The sequence below is a fragment of the Rhineura floridana genome, chromosome 4, assembly GCF_030035675.1.
Source record: "Rhineura floridana isolate rRhiFlo1 chromosome 4, rRhiFlo1.hap2, whole genome shotgun sequence".
In the NCBI taxonomy this organism is placed as follows: domain Eukaryota; kingdom Metazoa; phylum Chordata; class Lepidosauria; order Squamata; family Rhineuridae; genus Rhineura; species Rhineura floridana.
Window position 1 is genome coordinate 170,821,879 of NC_084483.1, and position 15,256 is coordinate 170,837,134.

A 15,256-nucleotide genomic window follows, 5' to 3' on the forward strand; every position below is an offset into this window, starting at 1 on the left:
TTTCTGTTCGGTCAGAGATATTCAGCAAAAGAAGCCAGTGGTTGGGATGGTGGCGGGGGCATTCACACTTCAAAGCTTTTACCATCTGTGGGGCAAGGATTATGTAATTTGCAGTCAAATGTAATATTTCCTTTAAACATTTCTAGTTCAAGTGGTTGCTATCTGTGTTTACTAATAAACAATAAAAATATGAATTTAAGGAAATTGGCAAGCCAAGAGCATAATAGAAAGCAATTAGTATAGTGCCTATAGACAAAATGTATGTCCAGTGTCACAGAAAACTCATGTAACTGGGATCAAGACAAGTCTAATGGAACCTTAACAGATACTGGAGGTAGGACTAAGAAATTAAGGTTGATATAGTTATGAGAATACTCAGTGTAAATTTAATAAAACATATAAAAATACAATAAAAAGGAATATAAAAGGTATAACATACAAAAGTCAAACAATGACAAACATGATACTATGATTTTCAAAAGTATGTGACTAAAACAGTGTACATCATGAAGAATGTATCTGACGTGTACAAATTTGGTTCAAATGGTCCGTTTCTTTTATAGAGAAAAGAGAAATATATTTTTTGTTAAAAAAGTCCAGCTTCAGCTACAGTGTTTAAAGAAGTGAATGTCATATTTCTTTGGATATCGTTATATTCAATTTTTGTTGAAGTCATATTAGCAATTCCTTTGGTTATCGCATTATATTCAATTTCTGTTGAAAGTCATATCAGTAGCCATTGAAAAAGACAACTGTCGAAACGCGTCTGGCTGGACTTTTTTAACAAAAAATGTATTTCTCTTTTCTCTATAAAAGAAACGGACCATTTGAACCAAATTTGTACACGTCAGATACATTCTTCATGATGTACACTGTTTTAGTCACATACTTTTGAAAATCATAGTATCATGTTTGTCATTGTTTGACTTTTGTATGTTATACCTTTTATATTCCTTTTTATTGTATTTTTATGTTTTATTAAATTTACACTGAGTATTCTCATAACTATATCAACCTTAATTTCTTAGTCCTACTAACAGAAAACTCATGTACCATGAAATCACAACAGTATTGGGATGCCATCATTGTGGGGGTAGTGCATCAGGCATGTTAATTCCTAAGACCTCTTGTTCTAGGCTTCTTGTTGCCTTCCCACCACCCACTTTCTGTCTTGCATGTTTCTGGCATGTGTTTGTAGAGGGTTTTTTCTTTGGTAGTTGTAATTTGAGGATACACACTGCTGGCATTTTTGTGTCACTAATGTCAAGAAGCAAACCTGTGGCATGTTGAAATCAGTCAACGGTTCTTCGAAGATACAGCTTATGTTTGATTGTGTGTAAATACAGTTAGTTAGTTGCGTTTATCTGATAGTCTGGCAGAAAGAGAAAGAAGCAGGACAAACTGTTTTCAGTAACTCTGCTGTTCATACACCTGATAAGATTGAGAGTGCTTTCGGCTGCTGATATGCTTTGAATAAGAAAAGAATAATCACTTCCACTGGCACCAGCTTATCAGGAATGGAACAAAATGCCAGCTCTTTTACATTAGCAAAAGTAAATGTTTTAGACATGTTATGCCTTTTTTTCATTTAAATTGAATAGTAGGGCGCTTGTGAGTATGCAGTAATGAAGAGGGCTTAAAGAGCAGGTGAACATGTTGAGAAAGAAGCCCTTGGCAACAATAATAGCTCTTTTGATAAGTGGACTACATCTCTTTCAAACGTTCTTCAGAAAATTTCAGCATCTTTATCCTGTCCCATTCTATCATACATGTGCCCTAATCTTAGCAGGGAGCACTTCATATTCTGACATAACCCACATTGTTTTTAATATGTGACACCAGAAATTTAATCCTCACTGTAATGTAATGCTAAAACTGCTTGATTATTTTGCTATTTCCCAATATAATCGTTATGTGACTGTTTTTTTTAACTCAAAACAACTATTTACTCTGTATATTTTTAGTTTACAAAAAATAATTAAAGAGAAAAATACAGATACCTTATTACAAATAAATTGTATACCTCAGTGCAATCCTCTGCATGTCTGCTCTGAACTCGTTAGGACTTACTTCTGTGGGGCTTATACCCAGATAGGTGTGTATAGGATTGCAGCCTTAAAGTTTCAATATATGTGAAGCACATGAGGAGGTGATACTAATACCATCATTCAAGTAGATGCAAACTGCACATATTTTGCAAGAAATTGTTTGAGGTTTGACTCATTTTTATAGAATTAATAAAAATACCATTTAGTATTACAAGTCCTCTGTTTAGCCAGTCCTTAGCGTCTGGTATTTTGAGGCTGTTCTAATATCATACTTCAACATTACAATATCTCTCTGCACGCATATAGATAACTTTGGTGCACTTGGGTTGATAAATAGTAGCGCAAGCCACAATGGATTGATTCACTATTTTTATTGATTATCCTCAGTGGGATTGCTGTTGCCTATTTGTGTCAATACCATTCGATTAATCAAGGCATTCTTGTTCTGTACCTTTAACTGAGATAAGAACTTTAAAAGCAAAACGGCAACAAGCTGACAAAAGACTCAATTGGTTTCAATAGACTTTTAGTATGGGCAAATACATATTTCATTGGCAAGTTTATTTTCACAATTTGAAACCTTCATTTAAAGAAAAGGTCTTCAGTTTAAGGTTTATCAAATTTTAGCTAAAAACAACTGGCTCCATTTGGGTGTAAAATAATTTAAGTAGTTACTTGAGGCAAACTTCATGCTTTAGAGCTGTTGCTCAGAGGTTTCATTCTTCTATGAAGATGTCAACTGTAAATATAAAAATGCATCACTGAAAATGTAATGGTTTAAAGATTCAGACTGAAATAAAATTCTCTGCCTGGGGAAAACACTGCAATCAAAATAAAGTAGTCTTATCTCCTCCTGAAGCAGGCATATTTGGAAGCAGAGCTAGAAGGCAGCAGGGCACACCACTTTCATCCACTAATAACATAGCCTGGGAATCAACAATATTGCTTCAAATCACAAATACCATATGATGGGTGAGTTACTAAGGCCGATGATGCAGATAAACGTGTAGCTATACAGCCTTGCCCATGTCACCACAGTATGATTCAATAAATGCTAAACTTCTGAATTTTTAGATACCTTTCTTCTTCTTTTTAACTTAATTTTTTACAGAAGTAAAAGTTGCAAAGTACTGTGAATTTTGTGATCATAGGTCTGGATTTTCAGCAGCAATCACAGTAGCAGAGATTTTGGAGTGTGCCTTCTGAAAACCTTTTCTTTTGATTTGATTTTTTTTCCAGCTGTGTATGAGCTGATGGAAAGTTGACTGATGTAATTTTAAAATATTGGCTGCATGCAGTTGGCTACAGATAAGACCATGGGATGAAAGGCTATGAACAGGTTTATGGCTTCTCTGTTGTTTCTGCTGCATTGTGGCTCTGAAACAGGCTCTGTTCTCCCCCTGTGCAGACTACAGTAGAGGCATTGCATCAGAGATGATGACATATGGTCATCTGGGCCCCAGTTGTAGACTAGCTTCAATTTACAATGCCATGCAGACCCTGGCAATCAGTTGTGAAGTTGGTGTGCATCTACCTCAGGAAAATGGGACCATGTGGAAATAAGTGAGATGAAATTAGCCCTGGTGTTGCAGAAGCAAGCTAAGTAAGTAACAGTATTTTAAAAAATAATGTCTAAAATTAAATGTTTGTGTCACTGTCCTTCAACAGTAGTGCCACAACATGAGGAAGGGATAGTTCAGTGACAGAGTACGTTATTTGGATGCAAAAGGTCCTAGGTTTAGGAAAGGACCATAGCTCAATGGTAGAGCAACATCTAGTTTGCATGCAGAAGGTCCTATTTGCAAGCAGAAGGTTCTATCCGTGATACCTCCAGCCTGAAACTCTGGAGAGTCACTGCCAGCCATTGTAGATAATGCTGAGCTCAATGCTCTGATTCAGTATAAGGGGCCTTTCTAAGTTCATATGTTTTGGGACAAAGCATAGATTCAGCAGCTGATAGGCTCTTCCTATGCACTTTTGCTAGCATTGCAAGTCTTAAGACAGGGCTCTTAACGTTTGTTTGGCAGATATTATGGTCCGATAATACTGACTTTTGACCAGGCCTCAAGTAACAGAGAGTGAATAGGTAAGAAGGAACTGGTATAGTGCCTACCAAAGTGTTGCATTGTAGTGGGTACAAATAACTGGCATAATGTCTGCCCCAAAAAAAGAGCCCAGAAAAAAACTGGGACATTAAAGTTGGGGTCTATCCAGGATGTAAAATCGACTGGTTAGAAATATGAAGTTATACTCTTCGGTGGAAGAAATTGGTGCTGTGGACCTGAAGAGATCTTGAGAGGAAAGTTACTGTGTTTCCTGTGGTAATGATTTAGACTTAGGCTGCAATCCTATGGACATTTGCCACAGAGTAAGACCAATTGAGAAGAATGACACTTCCAAAGGATTGCGTTGTTAAGTGCTTAAATTTATAAAGGTGTATAAACTTTGACTTGAAGATTTGTTTTCAATGGGTTATGCTGAAGATGAGAGGTAAGACTTTTAGTTCCCATGTATATTCCAGAAACTCCTAGGACTAGATGAGAAGAATGTCTCTTTCTTATGTGCATGCACATTCACCCACTTACACTTTAAATGTCAGTGTTCTAATTGGCACTGAAAATGATTTCAATTTTATTTGGGGGTTGCATATTTATTACACTGCATATTTATATGGGGTTTACACTTTAAGTGCTATTCTTTATCCAAACCACTGCAAGCAAAAACAGAACTCATCCATTTGAGTTGTATGCAAATAACGTTACAAAAATTCCCTAGAAGTGGGAGGCAAATTACTAAGTACAGTATACATCTGTTAGGAATATACTTCTTGTTGCAAGTCAGTGTGTTCCTTTACAGCACGAGTGGATACTTCATTTGAGTTAATTTTCCTTATGCAGAATGGAACTTATACAAAATGCATTAAAATATTAATATGAATAGCAAATAGTATTTTAAGTATTAAGAGGAATTTAATTTTGTTGAAAACTTTGTGCAAGCCTCTCTACATTCTAGGAGAAGTACCTGAATGTCGAGTTTGCTGCATTAGAAGGCTTTTAAAACTCAGATCAGTTTTTGTTTTGGGTTCGGTAGGATGGCCTTTGTTGATGGTCTGTGTGGGGTTAGTTGAAATTCACTTAGAGCAGCATAAACCATCAGCAGGCTACTAGTCAGTAGCAGGTGTGAACAACATAAAACAGGATTAACACTGAATCGAAGTGTGCACTAAAAACAGAAATCCTGCCTTGCTTTTACAAGGACTGTCAAACAGAAACACAAGCTCACCATGCACACCCTGTTTACTAAACACTGTCCAGTGGACTATGTAAATGGTCCTGTTCAGCTGCTACAGAAATGCAAGTAACCTCTTCATTCTCTGCTCCTCTACCTTTTATCATGTATGAAAGGAAGACCATAAATTTATAAAGCAGTATGTTTTTGTATTCAAAAGAACAATGATATAATTGAGTCTTGCAGAAGTTTAAGGGTAGGATGGGAGAGAAGAAATGGTGGCATTTTTAGGGGCAAGCTGGCTTGAAGCATTGGGTTTAAAGAAACAGCAGAAAGACTGAACTAAAATGGAAAGCCTGGTTTTGAACAGGGTGTAGAAGCTATGTACTCCTTACATATAGTTCTAATATAAAATGAAATCAAGTGTGAAAAGTGCCAAAGCTAAGATCTTCAGAACACTTAAACTAGGAAATACATATAGAAAGAAATGCAAAATCTTAAGGATTTTTTTTGACAGTTTTAATACGGATATCTTATAAGGGTGCTTTAAAAGAGAAATCTGTGATGCTATGGATTTTATTTTGCTGTCCATATTTCATGCATAAATACACAGCTTTAGAAGTATTATCTGGAAGAAAATGGTAAGATTTGGTATGGGAACTGAATAAAAGTGAATATTAGTAGACATTTAGTTGTCTTGGGGGTTACCAGGTTCCACTCATCCCCTACCCTACTTACATTAGAGACAAATCAGAAGGGCCTTGTTATCTAGAATATAAATGTGACAATTTCTGGGTTGGCTTCATTGATCCTCAGTAATAAATTGGTATTTTATCTGACCTGAGCAATTTTAGTCTCTTAGGAAAATGTGTATTTAAGGTGAAAGAGTATTAATAGTCTATGTAATTTTCTCTCAGCATATGAATGTCTAAGTTGGCTCACTTTTCTTGGCAACAAAGTCCCCTCCCCATTTATTTGAACACCAGAATATAGAGAGAGGTCTTGGAAAAGGCTCAGCAATCTTGTGTAGGTTCTTGGTAACAAAGCAGCTAGGTTTTCAAAATTGCTGTGCACCCTGCAGCTTCCATTGAGAAAAGTAGGGGATGCTGGGTTTCAGTGCCTTTGAAATTCTGACCCCAATTCTGGCAGCCGTGCACTTTGGAGAATTATGGTATCTGGATTCAATATAGCTAATGTAAAAGTACAGCTCTTTTCCCACCCAGCAGAAACATTTTCTTCTGCTTTTTTGAAAACGGCATTGGTGCACAAAAATTATTTTTCAATAATAAATAAAAGTTGTCCTATTTTTTCTGCGTGTATGCATGAATGTGCATGGATGTACATACTTTTGAACATAATTATGATTAAATAGATTTATTTGAAGCTATGACAATTTCTGATATAAAGGTATTATTAAGTCTGCAATCCTAAACTTATTTGCTAGGGAGTAAATCCCACTGAAGTCACTGGATTTTACTTTTAAGTAAACATTCCTAGGATTGCACATTACACATGCAACAGAATCATTGGGTATCAAATCAAGAAATCAAGTACATGCTTTCAGAACATAATATGTTAAAGCAGCCACATTTCTTGAATGCATTTGAAATTTTACAGAAGAAAACTTGTACCTTTCATCATACAGTTAAATCAGTTTCAAGGGTATTGTTCTGCTATCACAAAGAAAGCAATATTCCAGAAGCACAGTGAGCAGTATAAATTTCTGAATGATTGTGTTCCAATTCCCTTCAAAAAATGAACACCATACATGCACAGCTGAAATTTTGAAAGCCACAGTGGGAGTGTTATGGAAGAGCAGGATTTAAATCCCTTGAATAACTAAAATTTGGGAGAAGATGACAACATAATTTCTATTTTTATATTTTCTTTCCCATAATGATTTAAAATTATTCACATTGTATTAAATAGGAACATATCTTAAATGTAGTTTTTAGAAATCGGCCTCTTAAAATAACACATGTTAATGGCTTGTAAAATAGGAAAGGCGATGGCAATAACATTCTTTGTAAGCTAAAAACATCCTGTTCAGAATTGTTGTTTTAATCACATTGCCTCACCTAATCCGGCGCTCCTTTCTGGGGAGTGCATTGAAAGTACACCAATGGCTCAAATTGTTTCTCTATTCAAATCAATGGAAGGAGGTGATGGTACTCGTAAATTGACTCAGTTCTTCATTGTGGGTGCCATGACCATAAATGCATTTCTGGCCTGGCGTGAAACTGTGGAATCAAGCCCCACTTATTTAAATGGAGCGTTCACACTCCACCAGTAAAATATATATCTTGGATTTGTTTTATTTGGCATTTAAATTATAATGTGCTTAGCTACCAGTACTCCTTAGATAATAATAGAGTATATATGTTGACTGATATCTCATTGAGGCACACTCAGAGTAGACCTGTTGAAATCAGTGGACTTAGTGCATTGATTTAATGGGTCTCTTTAGATCAGTGGTTCTTAACCTGGGGTGCACCCCCCCCAGGGATGCGAGACACTTTTTCTAGGGGTGCGAGGTGTTCAATAGATTTTAAAAATTCATTTAAATAGAAGCAGAAAATAAACTATACAACCACAAATTTTGGAAAATTGTCATTTATAAATAAAAAATGAACGGTATTTTTTCAGGGGCTGCGAGAGCATATTTTAGAAATCCAAGGAGTGCTGGCAGTGGAAAAGGTTAAGAACCACTGCTTTAGACTATAAGTGTGCTGGACATCACCCATAGTTTTGAAATGGATAGTTGGAGAATTTTCATCTAATCTGAACACACAAAAATAGGTTCTGGTTGTATCAGATTGTCTGAATAACAACCACCATGGCTGCTATTTAGTTGTGTTTTTTAAAAAACCTGAATCTCCTGCACCCTAAGATCATTTGCATAAGATGCACCTTTCATAGTCTGTAAAAACATCCTTTATTGCTATCTTGAGATTGAAATAAACTGTTGACATAACTTGATCCTATTTTTTGTGTGTGTGTGCGCACTGAACATCCTGTTTTAGAAAGAATTGTGTGTAACTAGAAAGTTTACCTATTGTATTATCATCTCAGGTTGACCAAATGAAGATGTTATTTTACTGTCCCTGTGCATTTTGTTCTGACTGGTATCTAATTTCATCACTGAGTAAAACTGAAGAAATAATTCCTGAACTCTTTTTGTCTTTTTCCACTGTAGCATTAAGAATGAGCAGGCCTTTAAAACTTTAAGGTCTTGACTAGTGTCCGTAAGTGCATAAAGATTTGCATGCTTATCTGACTCTTACCAAACTAGGGATGCAATCTGCATTTTGGTGGCGGTTTGATTTTCACACCTTTGAAGTTCCTTCCAGTACTGCTTCGTAAGGGATCAATGTTTCCTATTTGCGCTAAATACTGTTTTGGGTTTTTTTCTGCAAAAATACTGTTTGTTTCATAGATTTTTTAAAAAAATATTGATGTCTTCAAAATGGCAATATTAATACTGATATTTTAGGGAAATATCAGTATTCATGTTGATATTTTGAGCGAAATATTGATATTCATATCAATATTTTAGAGACAAATTTTTAGAAGAATCCGCTTCAGCCGTGGAAAACTGTTGGAAAAAACCCAATCTGTGAGGACAAAAATGAATAAATAGGAAATCTGGTGTCAGTTTGAATCCCCACTACTTAACCTCTCTGGCCTCAAAATCAGTCTGGAAATCTTGTGAGAGCAGACTGTCTTGTGAGATCTTAAATAGAACTTTGTGCTAGGTCAAAATTAGCTCAAGATTTTTAAACAGGATTTTAGTGGTTTCCCTTCTATCCTTCCCCATCTTCACAGCTTACTACTACTACTACTACGCAAAACACAATTATAAGTGCACCAAGTTCTGTTCCTGACTCAGATCAGTCTTAATATACATAAACCCTGTCTAATTTCTGTTTTCTGTAATCCAAAATGTTTCTTTGAAGCCTTAAATTGCATATCCTTGTGATGTTGCTTACAAATTAGCAAACTCTCATTTTGCTATTCTAATTAGCATGTGTAAAGAGAGTCATGAGATAGGCAAACTTGCATTTATGTGTTGAGGAAAGAGCATGAGACAGGTTGCTGTATCATTGACCAAATTTGTAGACACTTTCAGTAAATCCAGCTTTTTAACATGAGGCAGCTAGCATCTGTTGTAAGAAGGGTGTACTTAAAAGGGCAGAGTGTATGGATTTTTGAGGAATAAATAGTACCATTGATGAAGTGTAGGAATGTGCAAAGAACAAGGAAAAGAAAGAAAGAGTTTGAATGGTCCCTTACCTGTGCATGGAAACATGCCCATGTTGTTCATTCTCCATTATAACAAGAACAGAATTTGTATGTATTGCTGTATCCATTGGTTCCACTGCATTTTAAGTCTTGTACTATAATAAAATTTCCTTGGTATATACCTTGAAGCTGGAAGTTAGACTAAATCCACTACACTTAAAACTGTAACTGAAATCAATGGGGATTTGGGGGTTGCATATAACAAGCAATATGGCTTCAGGCAGAAACCCAGAATGGTACTTTAAGCGAATAGTTGACACCACTGAATGCATAATGGTTTGCAAATGGAGAAAGGTATTTTGATGTTGGAAACTACAGAATGAGATTTTTTTTGTGAGCACTTAGTTTCAAAAGCATTAAGTTTCAGTAAATTTTCCTGCTTTAGGAATGTCGTATTTATCCCCCTTTTTAATACACCTATGTTTCTAAACCATGTCCTAGTAAAAGAAAACGGGGTGGGTGAGGGCTTCTTTGAGAAGAGCTATACTGCCTATGAGATTTGGGGGGGAAATTGCGTTTGGTAAGAAAATACAAGGGAGCAGCTGGCTATTTATTTAATGAATTCCCATAGTTTTGTACATAGATTTTCTCTCCTCCCCTTCCCTCTTTCTTGCATAGCACTTACTGCTGCACTGATGATAATGTACCTGGAAGGAAAAAGCAGTGCAAGCCGAGGCAGCCAGCGTCAGGCAGGGCGGTCTGCCATCTGTCCCACCTGCTGCATTCATGTGTCCATCTGGTTACCGCAATTGCTCATTGCAAGCTTCAACAGAAGAATGTTCAGCCTGAAAAGGAGGCAGTGTGAATTATTTAGGTATCTCTAGTGTAAATAAAGAAAAGGAAATAGAAGGTGGGGAGTTGTTGGGTGGGTGGCTTAGGAGAGGCAGTGAGCCTCTTTCACTCCTAGGTGCTTTGGAATGTATTAATGCATGAGAGCATTTGATTTGCATATAGATTTAGATGTATAGATGATTACAAAGCCAATGAGTTTTATCTAGATTTAGATAGCCTGGTTTGCCCATAAAATATAGCCTGTTTTCAGGAGGAGAATCTTTTGGGACTTTTAACATAAGCGGAGCTGATGAAATCTAATGCTTAGGTATTAATTTAGCAGAAATAGAACATTTCCCTTTTTAAAAGCTTTTGGTGTCCTTTGTTAACCAAGAGTATATATGTACTAGAATGTCTTGTGAGCTTTATACAACATGTGCTGTTTTCAGACAGCCATGGCTACATTTATTGTAATGGAGAATTCATTTGGAAAAGAGTGTATTTCTTGACTATAGTAGTAGAAAACCCCAAAAAACCACCTATAGAGTGCTATGTTTGGCATGTTAGTTTTATTTGGGATGCTTTTAAAAACACGACTGCTCATTATTTAAAATAGATATGTAACTTTTATTTGAATGCAGTTGTTATGACATGGAAAATGAAGATAGCCCAGGTATCATAGTTCCATGAGAGAGAAGTATTTTCAGTTTCTCAGCAATCTCCACCCTAGTCTAATTTAATTTGACTGTTCCTGAGTTTAGTGCAAAAGCAGAACTTAGCATAAAAGCAGAAAGATGCATTTTTTAAAGGTTTAGGGTTAGGTGTCATTGTTTTCCTAGCTTTAGATCTGTGGAAGAAAGGGACTCGGCATCTTGATATTATTTATTATTATTATTTATTATATTTATAGCCCACCCTTCCTCCCATTAGGAGCCCAGGGTGGCAAACAAAAGCACTAAAACATCATAAAAACAGACTTTAAAATATATTAAAACATCCTTAAAAGCATATTAAAACAAAACAACTTTAAAAACATATTTTTCTAAAAAACTCAGCTGCCTATTTGTAATATTTGCATGAACTTCAGCTGTAGCCTTCCAAGGGATTTCAGTGGACTGGATTCTTTAAGGTTGGTCCTTGTCAAACCTATTAAGTTCAATTCTCTTGCAGAACCCTTTTAATGTTTTTGTTTTTGTTTTAAGCCAATAAGGCTGTTACTACTGTTAGGACAACATCATATACTTGCAGTAGAATGTTTCTGGTAATAGATCAGTCTATTGGCATGTGGAGCAAACAAACAACTTACTTGCATTGTTCCAAATTAAGATTCCATTCTTGACATTTTGTGCTGGGCAAATATTGAACAGTTTTTATTAGTAAAATATACAAACACCTGCCACTGGGTTTATACCACAAAAGTTAGACATTGGTTTTCTTCCTACAGTACATTAAATTGAATTGATGTAAAACATTTTAGCAATCAGTTAAATTTCAAAGCATTTAATTTCCTATACAATTATACTGATTTTCCTAAGGCTCAATTATGTTGCTCCCATGTGCTAATAAGTAGGATGAGTCCTGTGTCATCACCAGGGTTTGACATTGGTGTCACTGTATAAAAGCCTAGCAGTTACAAAATCAGTATGTGTTGCGGAAATGTGTTTGGTGTGGCCAGAACGGAGACATGGTGAGGAAAATATGATTTATTCTACATCAGCAAAAATTGTTGATTTTTGTCTTATTTTAATTTATTGTTGAAACTTGCTTCTCTCCACACCCCCAGCACCTTGTATTTTGATATTTTGAATGTTCGTTGTGAGCCACTTTGGGCACAGCATGCTGTAGAAAGGTGGCATATAAATAAATTCAATCAAAACCCATGCACTGTCCCAAAAGCATTTAAAATGTAGAAGTAAATGCATTTCCTATGAAGGGATCAGCACTGTAAAGCAGTTTTATCTTAATATTATCTTTGGTTTTCTGCAACAGAGGTCCTGAGACCACAAATCACTTAACTGGAAGCATGTTTTGTTGAAATAAATTATATCACTGAAGGCTGTTTGTCACTATGCTGCTGCCACACAGAGACTACTTGAAACTGTTTCCATATAAAAGCAGTTCCACGCAAAAGTATTTTTCATGTGTTAGTTCAGTCACCATTCACATTTGTCCCCATTGTATAGTTTGCTTTCATGCCATTTCCAGGCATTTCTGGAAGCAGCTTAGGCGGCATGGGGACAAACCACGTGGTGGGGCCAATCCTCATGGTGAGCTGGTACCACAAAATGGCTTGCTATTTTGGTAGAGGAGTCATCATGTGCAGGCAGTTCCAAGTCTCTTCCATGCTGATGCCAAAAGCATCCTTTATGTTCAACTAACATGATTGGTTTGGCGCAATTAGTGTATCTGGTGCTTTGTAACATAAGAACTTTTTTAAAGGTCCCTGTCCCAAGAAGCTTACAAACCAAGTCTGACAGTATCAAGATGACAGATTTAGATAAGCCTTGAAGAAACAAGAGTAATACAGGGATGGAATCAAGCCAATTTACTCACATGTACTTATTATTACAACTGGAAATTAAAAGTGGTGCATTAAATGGAAATTATGATGTAAGCACCTTCTGAAACAGGGCTGTAATTTTGCCTGTCATTATACTATTTTATTATCTATACATTCTAGTCAATAAGATTATTACCAACTGAAAGAACATTAGAATTGCAAGTGACTCTTTTACTCAGGCTTCCATCTAACAACAATTTATAAGCTTATGCAGTCAGAATTGTTTTAAAAGCTAGCTTTTAATTTTGATGTCTGAAGACTTAGTGTGACTATTTATAGCATTATTTAGTAATGTTATAAATTTATTAAGACCCTCCATGGTGCAGAGTGGTAAGCGACGGTAACGCAGCCGAAGCTCTGCTCACGGCCGGAGTTCGATTCCAACGGAAGGAGGAAGTCGAATCTCCGGTAAAAGGGGTTGAGGTCCACTCAGGCTTCCATCCATCCGTGGCCGGTAAAATGAGTACCTGTCATACGCTGGGGGGTAAAGAAAGGCCAGGGAAGGAACTGGCAAACCCACCCCATATATACGGTCTGCCTAGTAAACATCGCAAGACGTCACCCTAAGAGTCAGAAACGACTTGCACTATAAGTGCGGAGACACCTTTACCATTTTTTTATTAATTATATGGGTAAATAGCTTCCATGTCACTACTTAATAACAATACACAGAGTGCTCCATTATCTCTATTCCACAACAGGTTACAAATGGCATTTAGTGTCTCTCCCCCCCCCCAATAATTTGTTAGTCTTTGAAGACACAAGGGAGGATAGCATTGGTTGGAGCAGGGGAAATAAGTAAAGATGGCTGTCCAGATGTCTCGCATGGAATTTGTTTTGAAGGATGCCTCAAGATATTCTGGTAAGAATATTGTTATAAATGACTTTCTGTAGAAGAGTATATTCTAAGATGTGAGAGTTGTGCATCTCTCAGTCCCGTCAACTAAAGTGATTGGGTTGGTGAGGACTCGGGAGAGGGTCTTCTCTGTGGCGGCCCCCACAATTTGGAACTCCCTCCCAATAGATCTTCGACATGCCCCTTCCTTATATATATTTCGCCGAGGCCTGAAGACTTGGCTTTTCCATCAGGCCTTTATGAACTTGAGACTTCTAAGGTGAACTAGCTTCAGAATTGTATTACTGACAACTCTACTAAATATTGTAATTTTGCATTGTGCTGTACTGGTTATATTGTTTTTATTGTATCATATTTTACCATGAATTTTATCGTTCTTTAATGTACGCCGCCTAGAGTGGCCATTGGCCAGATAGGCGGCCTATAAATTAAAGTTTATTATTATTATTTATTATTGTTATCAAATACCCTTTTGGGAAAGAAAGTTTTCTGCATTAGCATTTCTTTAAAGTGCAGTACTCTGGTTCAGAATACAAGTCTTCAAAGATTATGGTAATTTTAACAGAAAGCTAATTTGTATTAGTATCTACAACAGAGGGCAGGAACATGTGGCCCCTCCAGATCTGTAACCATTAGCCATGCTGGCTAATGCTTCCATGCTGATGGAAGTCCAGCTGCATCTGGGGGGCCACAGACTAGCCATCTCTGGGCTACATTATGCAAAAAATAGCTAAACGTGGTGAAGGAAAGACAGGCTGATTTAACAAAGATACAGTTTGGCATTCTGTTCTTTTGTTTGCTGCTTAGTAATTAACCACATTTAATTGAAGATTCATATGGAGAGAGTAAGAGAACAGAGAAGAGAGGTTAATTTCTCAGGGAGAACCAAATGACTGTGTTTGAGGTAATACATTTGGTTCCTGAGCTCCAGCAAGACAGAGGAGTCATATTAAAAATTAGTTTGGGAAGCATAGGACCTGCTTTTCTCCCTTTTGCGTATTACATCTCTAATGTTGCCAGTCTCTTTTTGTAGTTGCAAAATCCCTTTTTCAAAAATTAGTGTGAACAGAATTGGGAAAAGTTTCAGGAAATGAGACTTTGTCCTCCTGTGAGTCCATTTAAAATGTATTATTGTGAGTTGAATCCTGGGAATACAAGAAAACATACACACCCATAAACAAGTATCTTTTATTAGTCTGTTTATTAGGGTTGTAAAAATGACAAGGTTGTCTTTGATCAAGTTTAGTTCAGTTCCTACTAGCATGTAAAAGAAGAAAGGTTTTCAAACAGCCATCATCCTTCAGCTGGCTTTTCCCAGCAGGCATACAGCCTGTGCAGTGGCTTAAAAATTCCACATGCTTTGGGAATGCTTGAAAAATGGCATCTTCAAAAGGGCTATGGAGTAATGGTCACTTTTCAGAAAAATACCACTTTATCTGTTTCAGATGTTTCTTGAAAAAAAGGATAAAGTCAACTGACTGAATTGATTTT

The 15,256-nt window shown here is 36.5% G+C and overlaps 1 protein-coding gene across 9 annotated transcripts in view; it reads left to right on the plus strand.

Moving 5' to 3' along the window:
* The window catches only part of ESRRG (estrogen related receptor gamma), a 791,879-nt gene that overhangs the window by 479,894 nt on the left and 296,729 nt on the right, over positions 1-15,256 (plus strand). The window contains exon 2 of one of the 9 annotated variants that reach the window (XM_061625199.1): positions 2,908-3,020. The exons of the other annotated variants lie outside the window; for them this stretch is intronic. The gene's annotated coding sequence lies outside the window, so the exon portion shown is untranslated. The remainder of the gene's footprint in view (positions 1-2,907; positions 3,021-15,256) is intronic. 9 annotated transcript variants of the gene reach the window in all.